Source organism: Momordica charantia (genome assembly GCF_013281855.1).
Source record: "Momordica charantia cultivar OHB3-1 chromosome 6 unlocalized genomic scaffold, Mcharantia_2.0 BLBB01000006.1, whole genome shotgun sequence".
NCBI classification, from domain to species: domain Eukaryota; kingdom Viridiplantae; phylum Streptophyta; class Magnoliopsida; order Cucurbitales; family Cucurbitaceae; genus Momordica; species Momordica charantia.
In genome coordinates, this window is record NW_028275164.1 from 29,534,724 (window position 1) to 29,547,351 (window position 12,628).

The following is a 12,628-nucleotide window of genomic DNA, read 5'->3' on the forward strand; positions in this document are numbered from 1 at the left end:
AATAAGTTTGGGTAGTAAAATCGACTTTTGGATTACTTTGCAAAAAGTCAAGAAAATAAATGGCACTCTAATATTTTTTTCTTTAAAATTATTTCAATTTCATGTCATACATATATTTTATAATTAATAATTTTTTAACGGTGCACTCATCAGACAAAAGTTGTGTGAGAAAGTAAGCATGACAACATGTCACGAAATTGAAGCTAAAAATATTGCAACACTTTAAGATTAAAATAAAAATTGAATCATTTATCTAAATTTAATGATATATTAGAGTAAAATTGTTCCAAAGTACAATTTTGACTTTTCTACCGAAGAATTATTCATAACACAAAACATTCTTTTTAAGAATGAAATATTATGAAGATAAAGAAATTATGGGTGCAATGGGGTAAGCCCGACCCGACCCACTCGAGTATGGTCGGTTCGAGTCGGTCTTTTCATTTTTTTTTTAAGTTATGACCCACATTTTTTTAGAAGATTTTTCAAATACCCACTCTATTGCGATACAAAGCAAACCTACGCTCATCCTCATCATGGACAAAAGTTGATCAGAAGTTCTACACGTCGTCATATAGTGATATCTCCATTGAGCGTCGCTACCATCGGAGTCTACTATGGAGGGAGAGAAAGAGAACTGGAGAGAGAGCTGCGGTGGAGATTGTGAGAGAGAAATGAGAGGGAGGGGAGGGAGAAGAGGGAGAAGCGAGGAACATGCAGCTTAAACGAGGAAATCCTCAATTTTATGGATTGAATCGACTCGAACTGAGTATTTACAAAATCGAATCAATCGAACAAATTCATATAGGTTCGATTGGATTCGTTTGACTCCTAATACAAAGTAATGGTATATGAAATCGTAACGAGTGAAATTAAAATTAAGTAAATAGATTTGAGGAAGAAAAATCCACGTAAGACGACATTAGAAAGCTTTGCTTTTTTCAAAGGAAATGTTAGTTCGTTCGTTTTTGTCATTTGCTTTGACTTTTTGTGGTGTCGGTGACTCGACTTTTGTGGGAGCTAAGCTCATATTTTTCTTTTCTTTAAATATTACTTTAATTCATATATATATGTATGTATATATATATATATATATTTTTAATTCTCATTCCTTACTTAACTTTCTATCAATTATTTTGTTTTATTTATCACACGTGTATTCTTCCATTCCCCATATTTCCCTTTCCACTTCACTTTAAATAATCAAATATAATATGCATAAATTACTTGTGAATATCAATAATTACATTTATAAAAAATCCATCCCTCTAAGCATGTCTCCAACTAACTACTACCAACAGATTTAACACAGAAGTTTAGAACCAGATTTAAATCATCTCAAATATTAAGATCTGTTTTGTAACATTGTCATTGTTTTTTTTTTTTATTTTTCATTTTCAATTTTTATTTCAAAGCATAAGTATCTTTGTTCCTTATTTCTCAACTCCGATTTAAGAGCTTCGTTGGGTCTTTTAAGGATGACTCCTCAAATTGTAATTTTTTATTCATTTTATCAGTTAATAACTCATAATCCGACCTTTCTAACTAAATATTTTCAACTAGATAATTTAAAACAGAATTTGCAGTAAATATTATTTAATTAGAAACATAATTTATTGTGGTAAAATTAACTCAATTTTTTTTAAAGTATCTAATTTGCTCTAATTATTTAATTCAAAATAAATAAATCTTGAGAAGAAAGATACATACCTGGCAACATTGTACGTTGCATATTGTTTGGAAATATTTTATAAAAGTTGTATTTAAAATATACTGGTGGTGGGTCCCGCATGAAATTTATCATTTTAGCTAAAGTAAGTATATCTCAGTAACTAATTGACATATACCTCCAACTACAAGGTTGTGGGTTCGATCCCTCATCCCCACATGTTAAAAATTTAAGGAGAGATCAGTGATAAAATTGACCTAAAAATAATTAAAAGATGCTTAAAATTAATGGACACGGTAAAATTTTTCCCTATCATTGCTTTTGTATGCCGTATAAATTATGTGGAGAATTTTGTTTTAAGATAGCTATTAATTTATACTTATTTTTTTTAGAAAGGATGTATTTGTGACAATTTCTATAAGAACTAATTGAAAGGATGTGTTTTATTCCTATATTTTTATTTTGGTTTAATTTTTGTTTTAAATTATCGACTCTCATATTTATTTTATTAAACTATACTATTTTATTTGTTATACTTCATTGAAAAGTCTATATTGGTATTTTTTCTCTTTTTGAATTATTGGTCTTTATCGCTAAACACCTGTATTGATTTGATATGACATATTATAAATTTGTATTTTTAAGCTATATGAATTTAATTTGATATTGAATACAATAAATAATAAAATATATGATTTTTCAAAAAGAAAAAAAAGTGCTGAAAATAGAAATGAAACATTCGATCATATCCAAAAAGTCGAAACACGGCAGCGTGACTCTTGCGGCGAATTTGGACCGTTGATTTTGAAGGATAATCTGATTGGAGGGGTGGGGGCCACTAGTTAGGAAGGCAGGACCACGCGCCATGTGGTCTTTTATGAGCCCACAATGACGTGGCAGAATCAGAATATTGCGAAATGGAAGAATAAGATTCATAAACCTCATGTACTCTACACCACATTTAGAGAGCATATACCTTTCTTTTCCTATCATATATCACTTTTGTCATCATTTGCATCCAATTAAACACCTCTATTATCCACTACTTCGATCATACTTTAGTAAATAAGGTGTTCGTTATTATCTTAAATGTTAATGGTTCGACTTTAAACCTTACAATCATTGAAGTAGAAGAAAAATGTATCCGACCATCCTCCTATCATTCTTATCTAATAATTTAAACCTCGAATTGCATACATATCTATTTAGTTCAGTTCCTATGTTATAATATTTTTAACTATGTGTTTGATTCATATTGTTAACTTTGATTGGCAAAACTTAGACGTGACATTTTTTTTTAATTTAGATGAACTGACTTGGTTTGAAATTACAATGAATTTGGACAACTTATTTGCACTGACGTTAAAAGAAGATCATAAAAGAAGATCATGTGAGAACTGACTTGGAGTAGGGAGCTCCACGCGTAATTCAAACAAATGTCAAATCATACATTATAATTGAGCTATCAAATATAACATGACCCTTAATATTTGATTAAAGCTCATCAAATAAACACCTTAAAGTAACCTACATGTTTGAAAAATCACATCATAGAAAAACAAAAAAAATTTCTATCAACTGACATGTTTTAAAACATTATTGCTGCGATATGTTTCCTCTTAATTCAAGAAATATGAAGTGGTTAGTGAAATGAAAAACCTTTAATCTTAAAAAACTTGGTATAAATATCTTAAAATGTTTTAATTTACACCACATTATTATTTTGACAATAGAAGAATATAAAATAGTATTAAGGGATAATTTTGTTTAATTTTGAAGTGCAACTATAAGGACGGCTCTGCAAATGATCTATTTTCAAAGAGATATTTTAAAAACAACTCAAAATATTTTCAAAAGATAATTCTCTGGTCGATAACTACTTCTAAAAGCATCGTAAAAGTTTCCAAAAACCATACAACAAACAAAACAAAAGTTTCCAAAAATCTAATTTTGGGTTTTAAAATTTAACCAAGATTTCAAAAGGGTTTATTTAATTTGGGTTCTTAATGCATGGTTGTAATTGTAATATATATTTATATATAGGAGTTTGATTTTATGGATCTGGACCGTTGATTTGACAGATGAGTTTTTGTCCAAATTTTTGGCTTAATTGTTTAAGAAAGCAATACCACACCAAAGATCCAATTCTTCACAGTCCCAATCAAATCAACAACTCCAATTAAATTGCTCAGCATTTTTCATCCGTCAAGCTACTAAACTTAGGGTTTCAATCAAAAAGTTCCCATTTATTTATTTTTTTATATTATTTTATTTTGGAATTTGGAATTTGGAATGTAATTGATTAGTTAAATTTTTAAAAAAATTAGAATGGTCCACCAGAACTTAATTATCTATTGGTTTGCCGTCTTTTATGGTTATATTATGGAGCTATTTTGTGCCAAAATTGTCAATTTTCTTCTTTAGAATTAGAGGGGAATTATATTTAGTAAAAAGAGACAAAAAGATACATTGGAAGAAGATGGAAAATATTTAACTCCACCATATCTTAAATAATCGCTAAACTAAATGTCTACGGATATTAATTAATAGGGTTGTTTTTTTCTTTTCTTTTTTTTATATAGGATTACTTGTTTATTATTATATTTTCAAAAAAGCATTTTACATAATATAATTTCACTTCCAAAATTTCTACGTTGATATGAGTTGGTTTCAATTTGGTTCCTATAAATTTTAAAATTTTAATTTGGTCCTTATTATTTTAAAAATTTTAATTTAGTCTTTACAATTTAGTTAAATCTCACAAATCAGTAATTTATGTAATTTATCTCTACTGTATAACTCACTTATTTCTTTCCTAATTTTTAACTACACTTTGTACTGCCCTAGTACTATACAACTAGTTCAATACCATGTTCATACAAAATAGGCCCATGCATTCAATCCAGTAATAGTATGTATAATTTGTGAGATTCCAACCAATTAAAGTAATAAAATTGAAATTAAAACTTAAATAATTAAGACCAACTTAGTATTTAATCTATTTGTTATGATAAAAAAAAAGTTTATTAGTCTATGATGTTTTAGTTCGTTTGTGTTGTATTTTGGTTCATAAACTTTCAAAATGTCAATGTTATTTTAATTTCCCGGAATCTATGTCGTGTGGCTTATGTTATGGATCTCTATAATCGAAACTCGTTGTCTAGACTGAGGGATACAGTGGCCAATACATGGCTTAAACCCAAGGCTTCATCTCCAGAGGACTTCAAAAAGTCAATTTTAGTTCCTAACTTTAAAAGAGTAATCATTTGGTTCTTACTTTTTATTTTGAGTCTGAAAGAATTAATAACATGACTTCAAATATGTACGTATATTAATGTGAGCATATATATTCAAACCACATCATGAAAGTGGGAAAAATAATTTGTATTACTGATCAAGCATATTTGAGGCGGAAAAAAAAATTAACAATGACCAAAACAGATATTTTTTAAAATTTTAAAGACTAAAGTATAACATTATAAAAGTTGATGGGACCAAAATGATTACTAATATTTTTTTTACTCACAACATGAAAATACACACTTTGGAAAATATGAACTAAAATGAAACAAATTAAAAAGTCCATAAACTAAATAAGATTTAAATCATAAAACAAATCTAACAGTTTTATTCCCTTTGTACTTGTAATGGGTGGAAAGATATAATTAGGAACAATTGAAAATATTGCTATCTCAATCAAGCAGAAGTTAAATGATTTTTTCAGTACAATATAAGGTTAAGAGATTGAACTCCCTGTTTCTAAAAAATAGTAAAATATCTTAAATGTTGAATTATGCTCGCTTAAATATTAAATGAGATATTAAATTACTTGACCAGTAAACAATGATTAAATTAGTGATAGCTTTTTCTTAAAAAAAAAAATAGTGATAGGTAATAATGTTGACAATGATTCATATAATTACTTACTTTCTTTGTTGCCTAATGTAAGAGCATTGAATAATATCAATTTGAAGCAGCCTCCATAAAAACCCTAATATATTGATTAAACACTAGGTTTAGTTAGTATTTAAATATGTTAATTATAATTTTCCATTTAAATATAATTAAGGCAAAAAAAAAAAAAACGTTCATATGGAAATTAAGATAAGAGGATATAGTGGTTGAATTTAATTTCCTATTAGCTTCTTCGTCGTGTAGGAGAAGATCATCAAGTGTAGGCCACCAGGCTTTTCCAATTAATAAAGTCTTTCTTTATATTTCAAAAAAAAAAAAAAATCCTATTGTAATAATAACCCTAAGAGCTAAGGTGAGAATTTATTAATCTTAGGAAAAAAAAAACTATTTTAATGAAAACAGAATTATAAAACTAGTTATTTTAAACCTCCTTATTACATTATTGTTTTTGGTTTTCTATTTTTAGTAAGCAAACTATTAACAATGAATTTATATTGGTTTTGATTATTATTTAGTTGGCATATTAATTATTTTTAACTATTTTAATCACTATTTAACCATTATTGGTCATTAGAAAGTAAATATTATATGAATTAAAAAAAAAACACTTTTTTTCAAAGATTAAAAATGTAACATTTTAAAATAGCAACCACGGTAAATTTTCAATAATTGTCTAAATTAGGATCCCTTGTAAATTTGAATAATTTTACTCTGTGCCCTTATGGCTAGACAAGATTAGATTAATCTTAAAAATGAAATTAAATAAAATAAAATAATGAAGCTTTCTTTTTGTCTAAAAATTTAAAAAAACTACATGTTGCTGTTTCTTGAAAGTTTTTTAAAATATGTCATTTGTCGTTATTGCATTTTAAAAATGCATCCGTACTTAAGTTGCCATCTATATTTTGTAATTATCGATACATTAATTTTATAATTTAACAGTAAGGTTGATATATTTTTATAATAGTTTTATTGTTTGAAAAAATAAAATACGTTTTTCAGGTCAAGTAATCTATTTTGTTCCAATTCTCTTCTCCATTTTAGTCGTTAACTCTATATTAAAAAATTATTTAAATTATTGTAATTAATTGTTTTAAAATATTTAACAAAAATCCAATAAGCATGATACTTATTAACTGAAATACGATTTAAACTTTTTTAAAAAAGCAATAATATATGAAAGTGTATCCTACTATATTTTCTCCCTCATAATATATTGGTAGAAAAGTTAAATTTTTACCACCCAAATCCGAGGCGGGTAAGTTGATTATAACCTTAACTTCCTATTTCATCAATTTAAATCTTTAACTTGAATAAACTTTGCAATTTAATTAAACCCTATAATTGAACAAATGATACAATTAATATCTCCAATTAGTCAAGCTTTCATTTATTCTTTGGTTGAAGGGTTGTTACCAGCTATGAGTACTACACTGTGTTGGATCATTTTTATTAGGTAAATTTAGTCATTTTTGTTGCTAAGCTTTAAGCTAGTTCTTTATTCATTCTGTTTGATTTTGTGGGTTAGATTCAAGTATTCTATTTCTTACTTTCTCGTTTCTAATTTTATTAAGAAATCTAAACCTTTTGACAAATTTATCGATGTTTCTTGTTTCTAATTTTTTAGAAACAATCTTAAATTGTATAAAAATATTGGAAATAACAAAAACAAGTTTCGATATGTTTGCTCTTAATGATTGGATTTGGGCATTTCTTTCTTTTCTAAGTACAACATGGAGTTGTTGATAGGAGTACGAGGATTTGAACCTCCTACATTTTGGAGGATAAATAATGTATGGACCAATTGAGTCACATGTTTTATTAAGGATCCTTAAATTGAAAACATAAAGAATTTAACAAGGATTAATAATATAAGTGAGCTATTCTTCTCCTTATTAATTGATTCTGAATTTTGTATAATCTACTAATTAACCATAACTTTTATTCAAGTTGAATATATATTAAAGTTAAAAACACCCAAATTCAAGGGTAAAAATTGAACATTTTTTTTCCAATATTAACATATTTTTACCGACCAATGCAAATATATTTAAGTGGATAAAGCTTGATCTCTCATCCAAACATGAATCAACTTAAAAAAAATATATATTTGAACAAATGTACACAAATTGGAAAGATCAAAGATTTTGGAAGGATGATTTTTCTTGTTCTTGGGGTTAATGAATCCTCGGCGGAAATGGTCCAAATTGAACTGAAGCTCCTGGTCAGAAAAATCAATGTGTTTGTGGAAAAGCTGGCAGGCTCTTACAGCCTAAACTAGAATGGTCCACGCAAACAAAAAAATAAAAAAAATCAATCATACAATTTTAAAAATTAAAAATTAAAAATTAATTATAGGTTAAAAAGGGTAAAAAAAGATAGTTTGTGGGATGGAGCAGGACCATACTATGGTCCTCCCTCCGTAGTTACAAGTTTCGATTAAAAAAAAAAAAAAAAAAAAAAGCTGTCTTCTTTTTCTCTGTTTCCGTGTCAGTACGCTGCACAGGATTCAGCCCCTTCCCCCTCCGCCATTCATGCGACCCCTATTTCATTTTCATCCCTCCACTTTTAAAAATAACTATTTTAACTCTTTTTTTTTTTTCGAGAAATAACTATTTTAGCTTTTGTTATATTATTTTACCGTTTTGTATTTATCATCCAATACTTACGTTGACATGTTGGTCAATATAGACGAATTTAAAGAAAAATATTAGATGAGAGAAAAAAGTTTCTAATTTTTGTTTTGAATTTTTGAGGAGTTGGTAGTTGAGATTTGAGAAAGAGAATCTTAATTATTTAAATGCAAGATAAAAGTAGAAAAATAATTAATATTAGTAGAAGATCCTTTCGTACAATATTACCTTTTGGAAGGTGGAGGTTTTTTCCTTCTGTCTTTTTTTTCCTTTGATGAAAAGGGTGGCTCTGTACTGTGTTCCAATGATTCTCTATCATCATCTTCGCTGTTAAAAACCCTCTCTCTGTTTCACCAAAAATAAAAATAAAAAACCCTCTCTCTCCAATTTATTTTATGCTCTTTTTATTATTATTTTTCCCTTTTCAATTTCAATTTTCGAGTTTTTATTTTAAAAAATTAAGATAATAAAGGTTTGTTTTTTAAACGGTATTAGATAAATTTACCCTAATCAATCCTTAAGATTTTTAGTTTATTGGTGATTTATCATGTTAGATGATGTCAGAGTAGGATATTCTCTGTTTAAACTCCGCGTTGTCATTCTATCTCAATTATATTGATTTTCATTTGTTGAGCATTGTGCAGATTAAATGATTAAATTTATTTGAACCCATGCTTTTAAGTCTTTGGATCCAGTAATCGGTGATTTATCATGTTTAAAATAATTGTTTTGTTTTGAAAAAAAATATATATATAATTTTTTTGTTGTTGTAAAAGAAATAAAATTTTGTTAAAATATAAGAGATTTAAAGTAAAAAGCACACCCATTTTTATGTACCAAAACACATATTTGGATTTCAACTTTTGACAGAAATTTCGATCAAAATATTTAATAAAATATGTTTGACATCAATCAATGTTTATGCAAAATTATAAAAAATATATAAATTAATAAATAATCGTATCCCACTTTAAGATAAAGTTAAAATCTGTTATTATTAATATTAGGTTTACCTGAGTAATATTTTACTTACATTTTCTTTTATTATTTTTTATTTTTTACGATGCAATCAAAATCTTTATTTATAATTTATATCAATACTAAACTCGTAAATATGTGAAAGTGTAGATAGAAACGTAGACTTAAATTAGATAAAATATATATATATGTATCAAGTTTTGTTCAATTACCAAAGAAAACATCATAAATGAGAAAACTCTACATCAATCTAATACCTCTTTTGAAATTGCTTTGATACTCGAGTCGATACTTGATAAATAGAACCAATAGTATAAAAACTTGGAATGGTCCCCATTGGTATGGAGTAATAAATTCTATACATATAGAATTAAAATATATATATAGAAAAATAAAAATGAAGTTATATTCATGAAATTGAAACTGATTTTTATTTTTTTTTACCAATCTGATTCCAACATTGGAAAGAGGGTATATATATTAATGGAATTTTGGGATTTCCATTAGAAACAAATAACAGTTTCAACACATAAAATCTAAATGAAAGTTACGTATGGGAAGAAATGCAGTAGTCTTGCAGAGCAGAGAGATGATCTAATTTATTTAGTTTTCTTTAAAATGATTATCAAATTAAGGATTTGATCCTAGGATGAGTTTCAATTTAACTCTTGTAATTCTAAAACTTTTTTATTTGGAGTCTATAATTTTGTTTAATCTCATGCATCATCAATAAATTACATTTATTTTCTTCTATTTTGCTTTATAAATATATTATATATGACGTATTTCAAAAGATGATCTATAAAATTTGGCTAAACTATAAAAACCAAATTAAAATAAAAAAAGAAAACATAATAACTCTAAAATTGAACTAAATTCATAATTAATAAATAAAAGAATTGGGAGCGTGGCTAACATGCGCAGGGGTGGCGTAGGTTAGAGGTGTGGAGAGATGACGTAATGAGAGTTGTAGGGGTAGAAAAGGAACAAGAAATTGATAAGCGGCGGAGAACATTTCGTTTATAGGACCACTTGCTTTTACACACCCATGAATTTTAATCCCGCACTCACTCTCCTCTCCGCGCGTGCCCACCACGCTCCCCTTCCAATATCCCAACCCAATATATTCTTTTATTTTATTTTCCGAAAACTATATACAATATTACATTACTTCAAAAGAAAAAAAAAAAAGGTTCAAATTATAGAACAAAACTTATACCTACGAATCCAATAGTTTTAGCACTTAGTAACTTCCATCAAAAAGTCCAATACCAAATTTGTTAATCCAACCATCGCAAAAGTTCAAGTTAGTACGTAGTTTTTTTTTTTTGGTTAAAAAATATTTTTAGTCCTTGTGTTTTTTCTAAAACAACAATTTAGTTTTTAAACTTTAATTTGTAATGATTTAGTTCATGTACTTTCAAATTGGTAACAATTTAGTCGTTGTAATTTAAAATTGGTAACGATTTAGTCTTTATTGTGAAATTTTTTTGCCTGTAAGATTGATAAATTAAAGATGAACCAAATATGTTTATGAATTAGAAAGATTAAATTGTTATATGACAAAATTTGACACTTAATTTTCATCAACTTTTTACAATTGGGACTAAATTGCTTCAAATTTTAAACTATAAGAACTAAATCGTTACAAGCTAAGGTTAAGGGACTAAATTGTTACTTTAGAGAAAGTACATAGACTAAATCGTTAGAAGTTAAAGTTGAGGAACTAAATTGTTACTCGAGCGAAATAATTTTTTTTTTCAATCTCTTTTACAATCGAACAAAAGTTCAAGTTGTTGATCGAATTAATCATCACAAAAGTCGATTTAATGGCTAGCCAAATAAATTGATCTATACATTTATGATAAAATGGTTTCCCTTAAATAGCTTTTACTTTTGTTTTTCCAAACTCGTTTGTTTTAGTGTTCTTAGATTATTTATAATTATAATTGTCTCTTTTAAAAAGCTTCACTATTTTGACGTTGCATTGTGTTATTATTATTAGCTCCCAAACTAATATTCCCAACTTCTCTTTATGACTAGTGTATTACCACGTGCAATGCACGTATAAATTTTTTTTAATTATAAGATAACTTAAATTTTATATAATTTCACGTAAAATATTTTAAGTATAATTATTTTAAAACATAATTAAGATTAATTTTTATATATATTTATTATTATTGACAGCTAATTACTAATGATAAAATGTACTATTTATAATTATTTTTAAAATATATTATTTATAGTTAATTGTTAATGATATATTTTGTAAATAAATAAATTAAAAGTAAAGGAAAAAATTATATATTAATGAAAAAGTAAATAGGTATTTTAATATTTTTATTTTTAAATTATTTCAACCTAATATGAGTCCTTTATTTTATTTTTTTAATATTTTGTTTGTTTATTAAATATTTGTTTAGGACTGACATTTTATTGTATATGTTGAATTTTTTAACTAAAACTAAATTATTTTATTGATTTAATTTTATATTATAATTAAAATTATTAAAGAAAAATTCTTCAAATTATATTATTAGAAAATAAAATGACCAAAACTTTTATATTCCACCTTTTACAATTCTATACAAATTATTGTTTATAATTAATTTATTAATTAAACATTTTTTTATATACTGATTTCTATGATTGTTTTTTTTTTCAACAATAAGAACATGAGCTTGTAATTATCTATATTTTAAACAAATATTCTAAATAAAATTTCTAAAAAAAACATTCCAAATAAAAAAAATACACTAAACAATAAAAAACATTAGTAACAAAAAAAAGTCCAAATCCTAAACTAAATAAAATTGCTAAAAAAAGAAACATTCCAAATAAAAAACACACTAATTAGAAAAATAACAATAGTAACAAAAAAAATCCAAGTACTCACTATACACTCATCTTTTAGAGTAAATATGCTCATTCTTGAAGATTGCTTGACAGATACTATTATTCAACTTTGTAAAATTGTGGAATGGTAACGTTACAAACCTAGTATTCGAGATATGTAGATTCAACATATGCATCTCTTGCAACTTGATGAATATGTCACAAATATCTCGAGATGTTTTCAAGATTGAATCATCTTTGAGAGATGTTTCAAGGAACTAAGAATAAAAAAGTATTGAAACTTGTGAAAAACATGTAGAAGAAAACCTATTTTTATAGTAATAGAGGATAAAACGTTACAAAAGCTTTTCAAATTCTAAAACTCTTGAAATTCTAGTATGAATTTTAATTAAAGAAAAAATTAATTTTATGTTGTTGGAAAACTTTTTGCATTCTAACCTTTTATATTTCATGCATTTATAGTATTGATAATTAATAATTAATAATTAATTTAATATTTGTAATAATATATTAATGGAATAATTTGTAAATTTGTAAATTTAATAAACGGCAAAAGTGTCCAAAAATGTTTTTC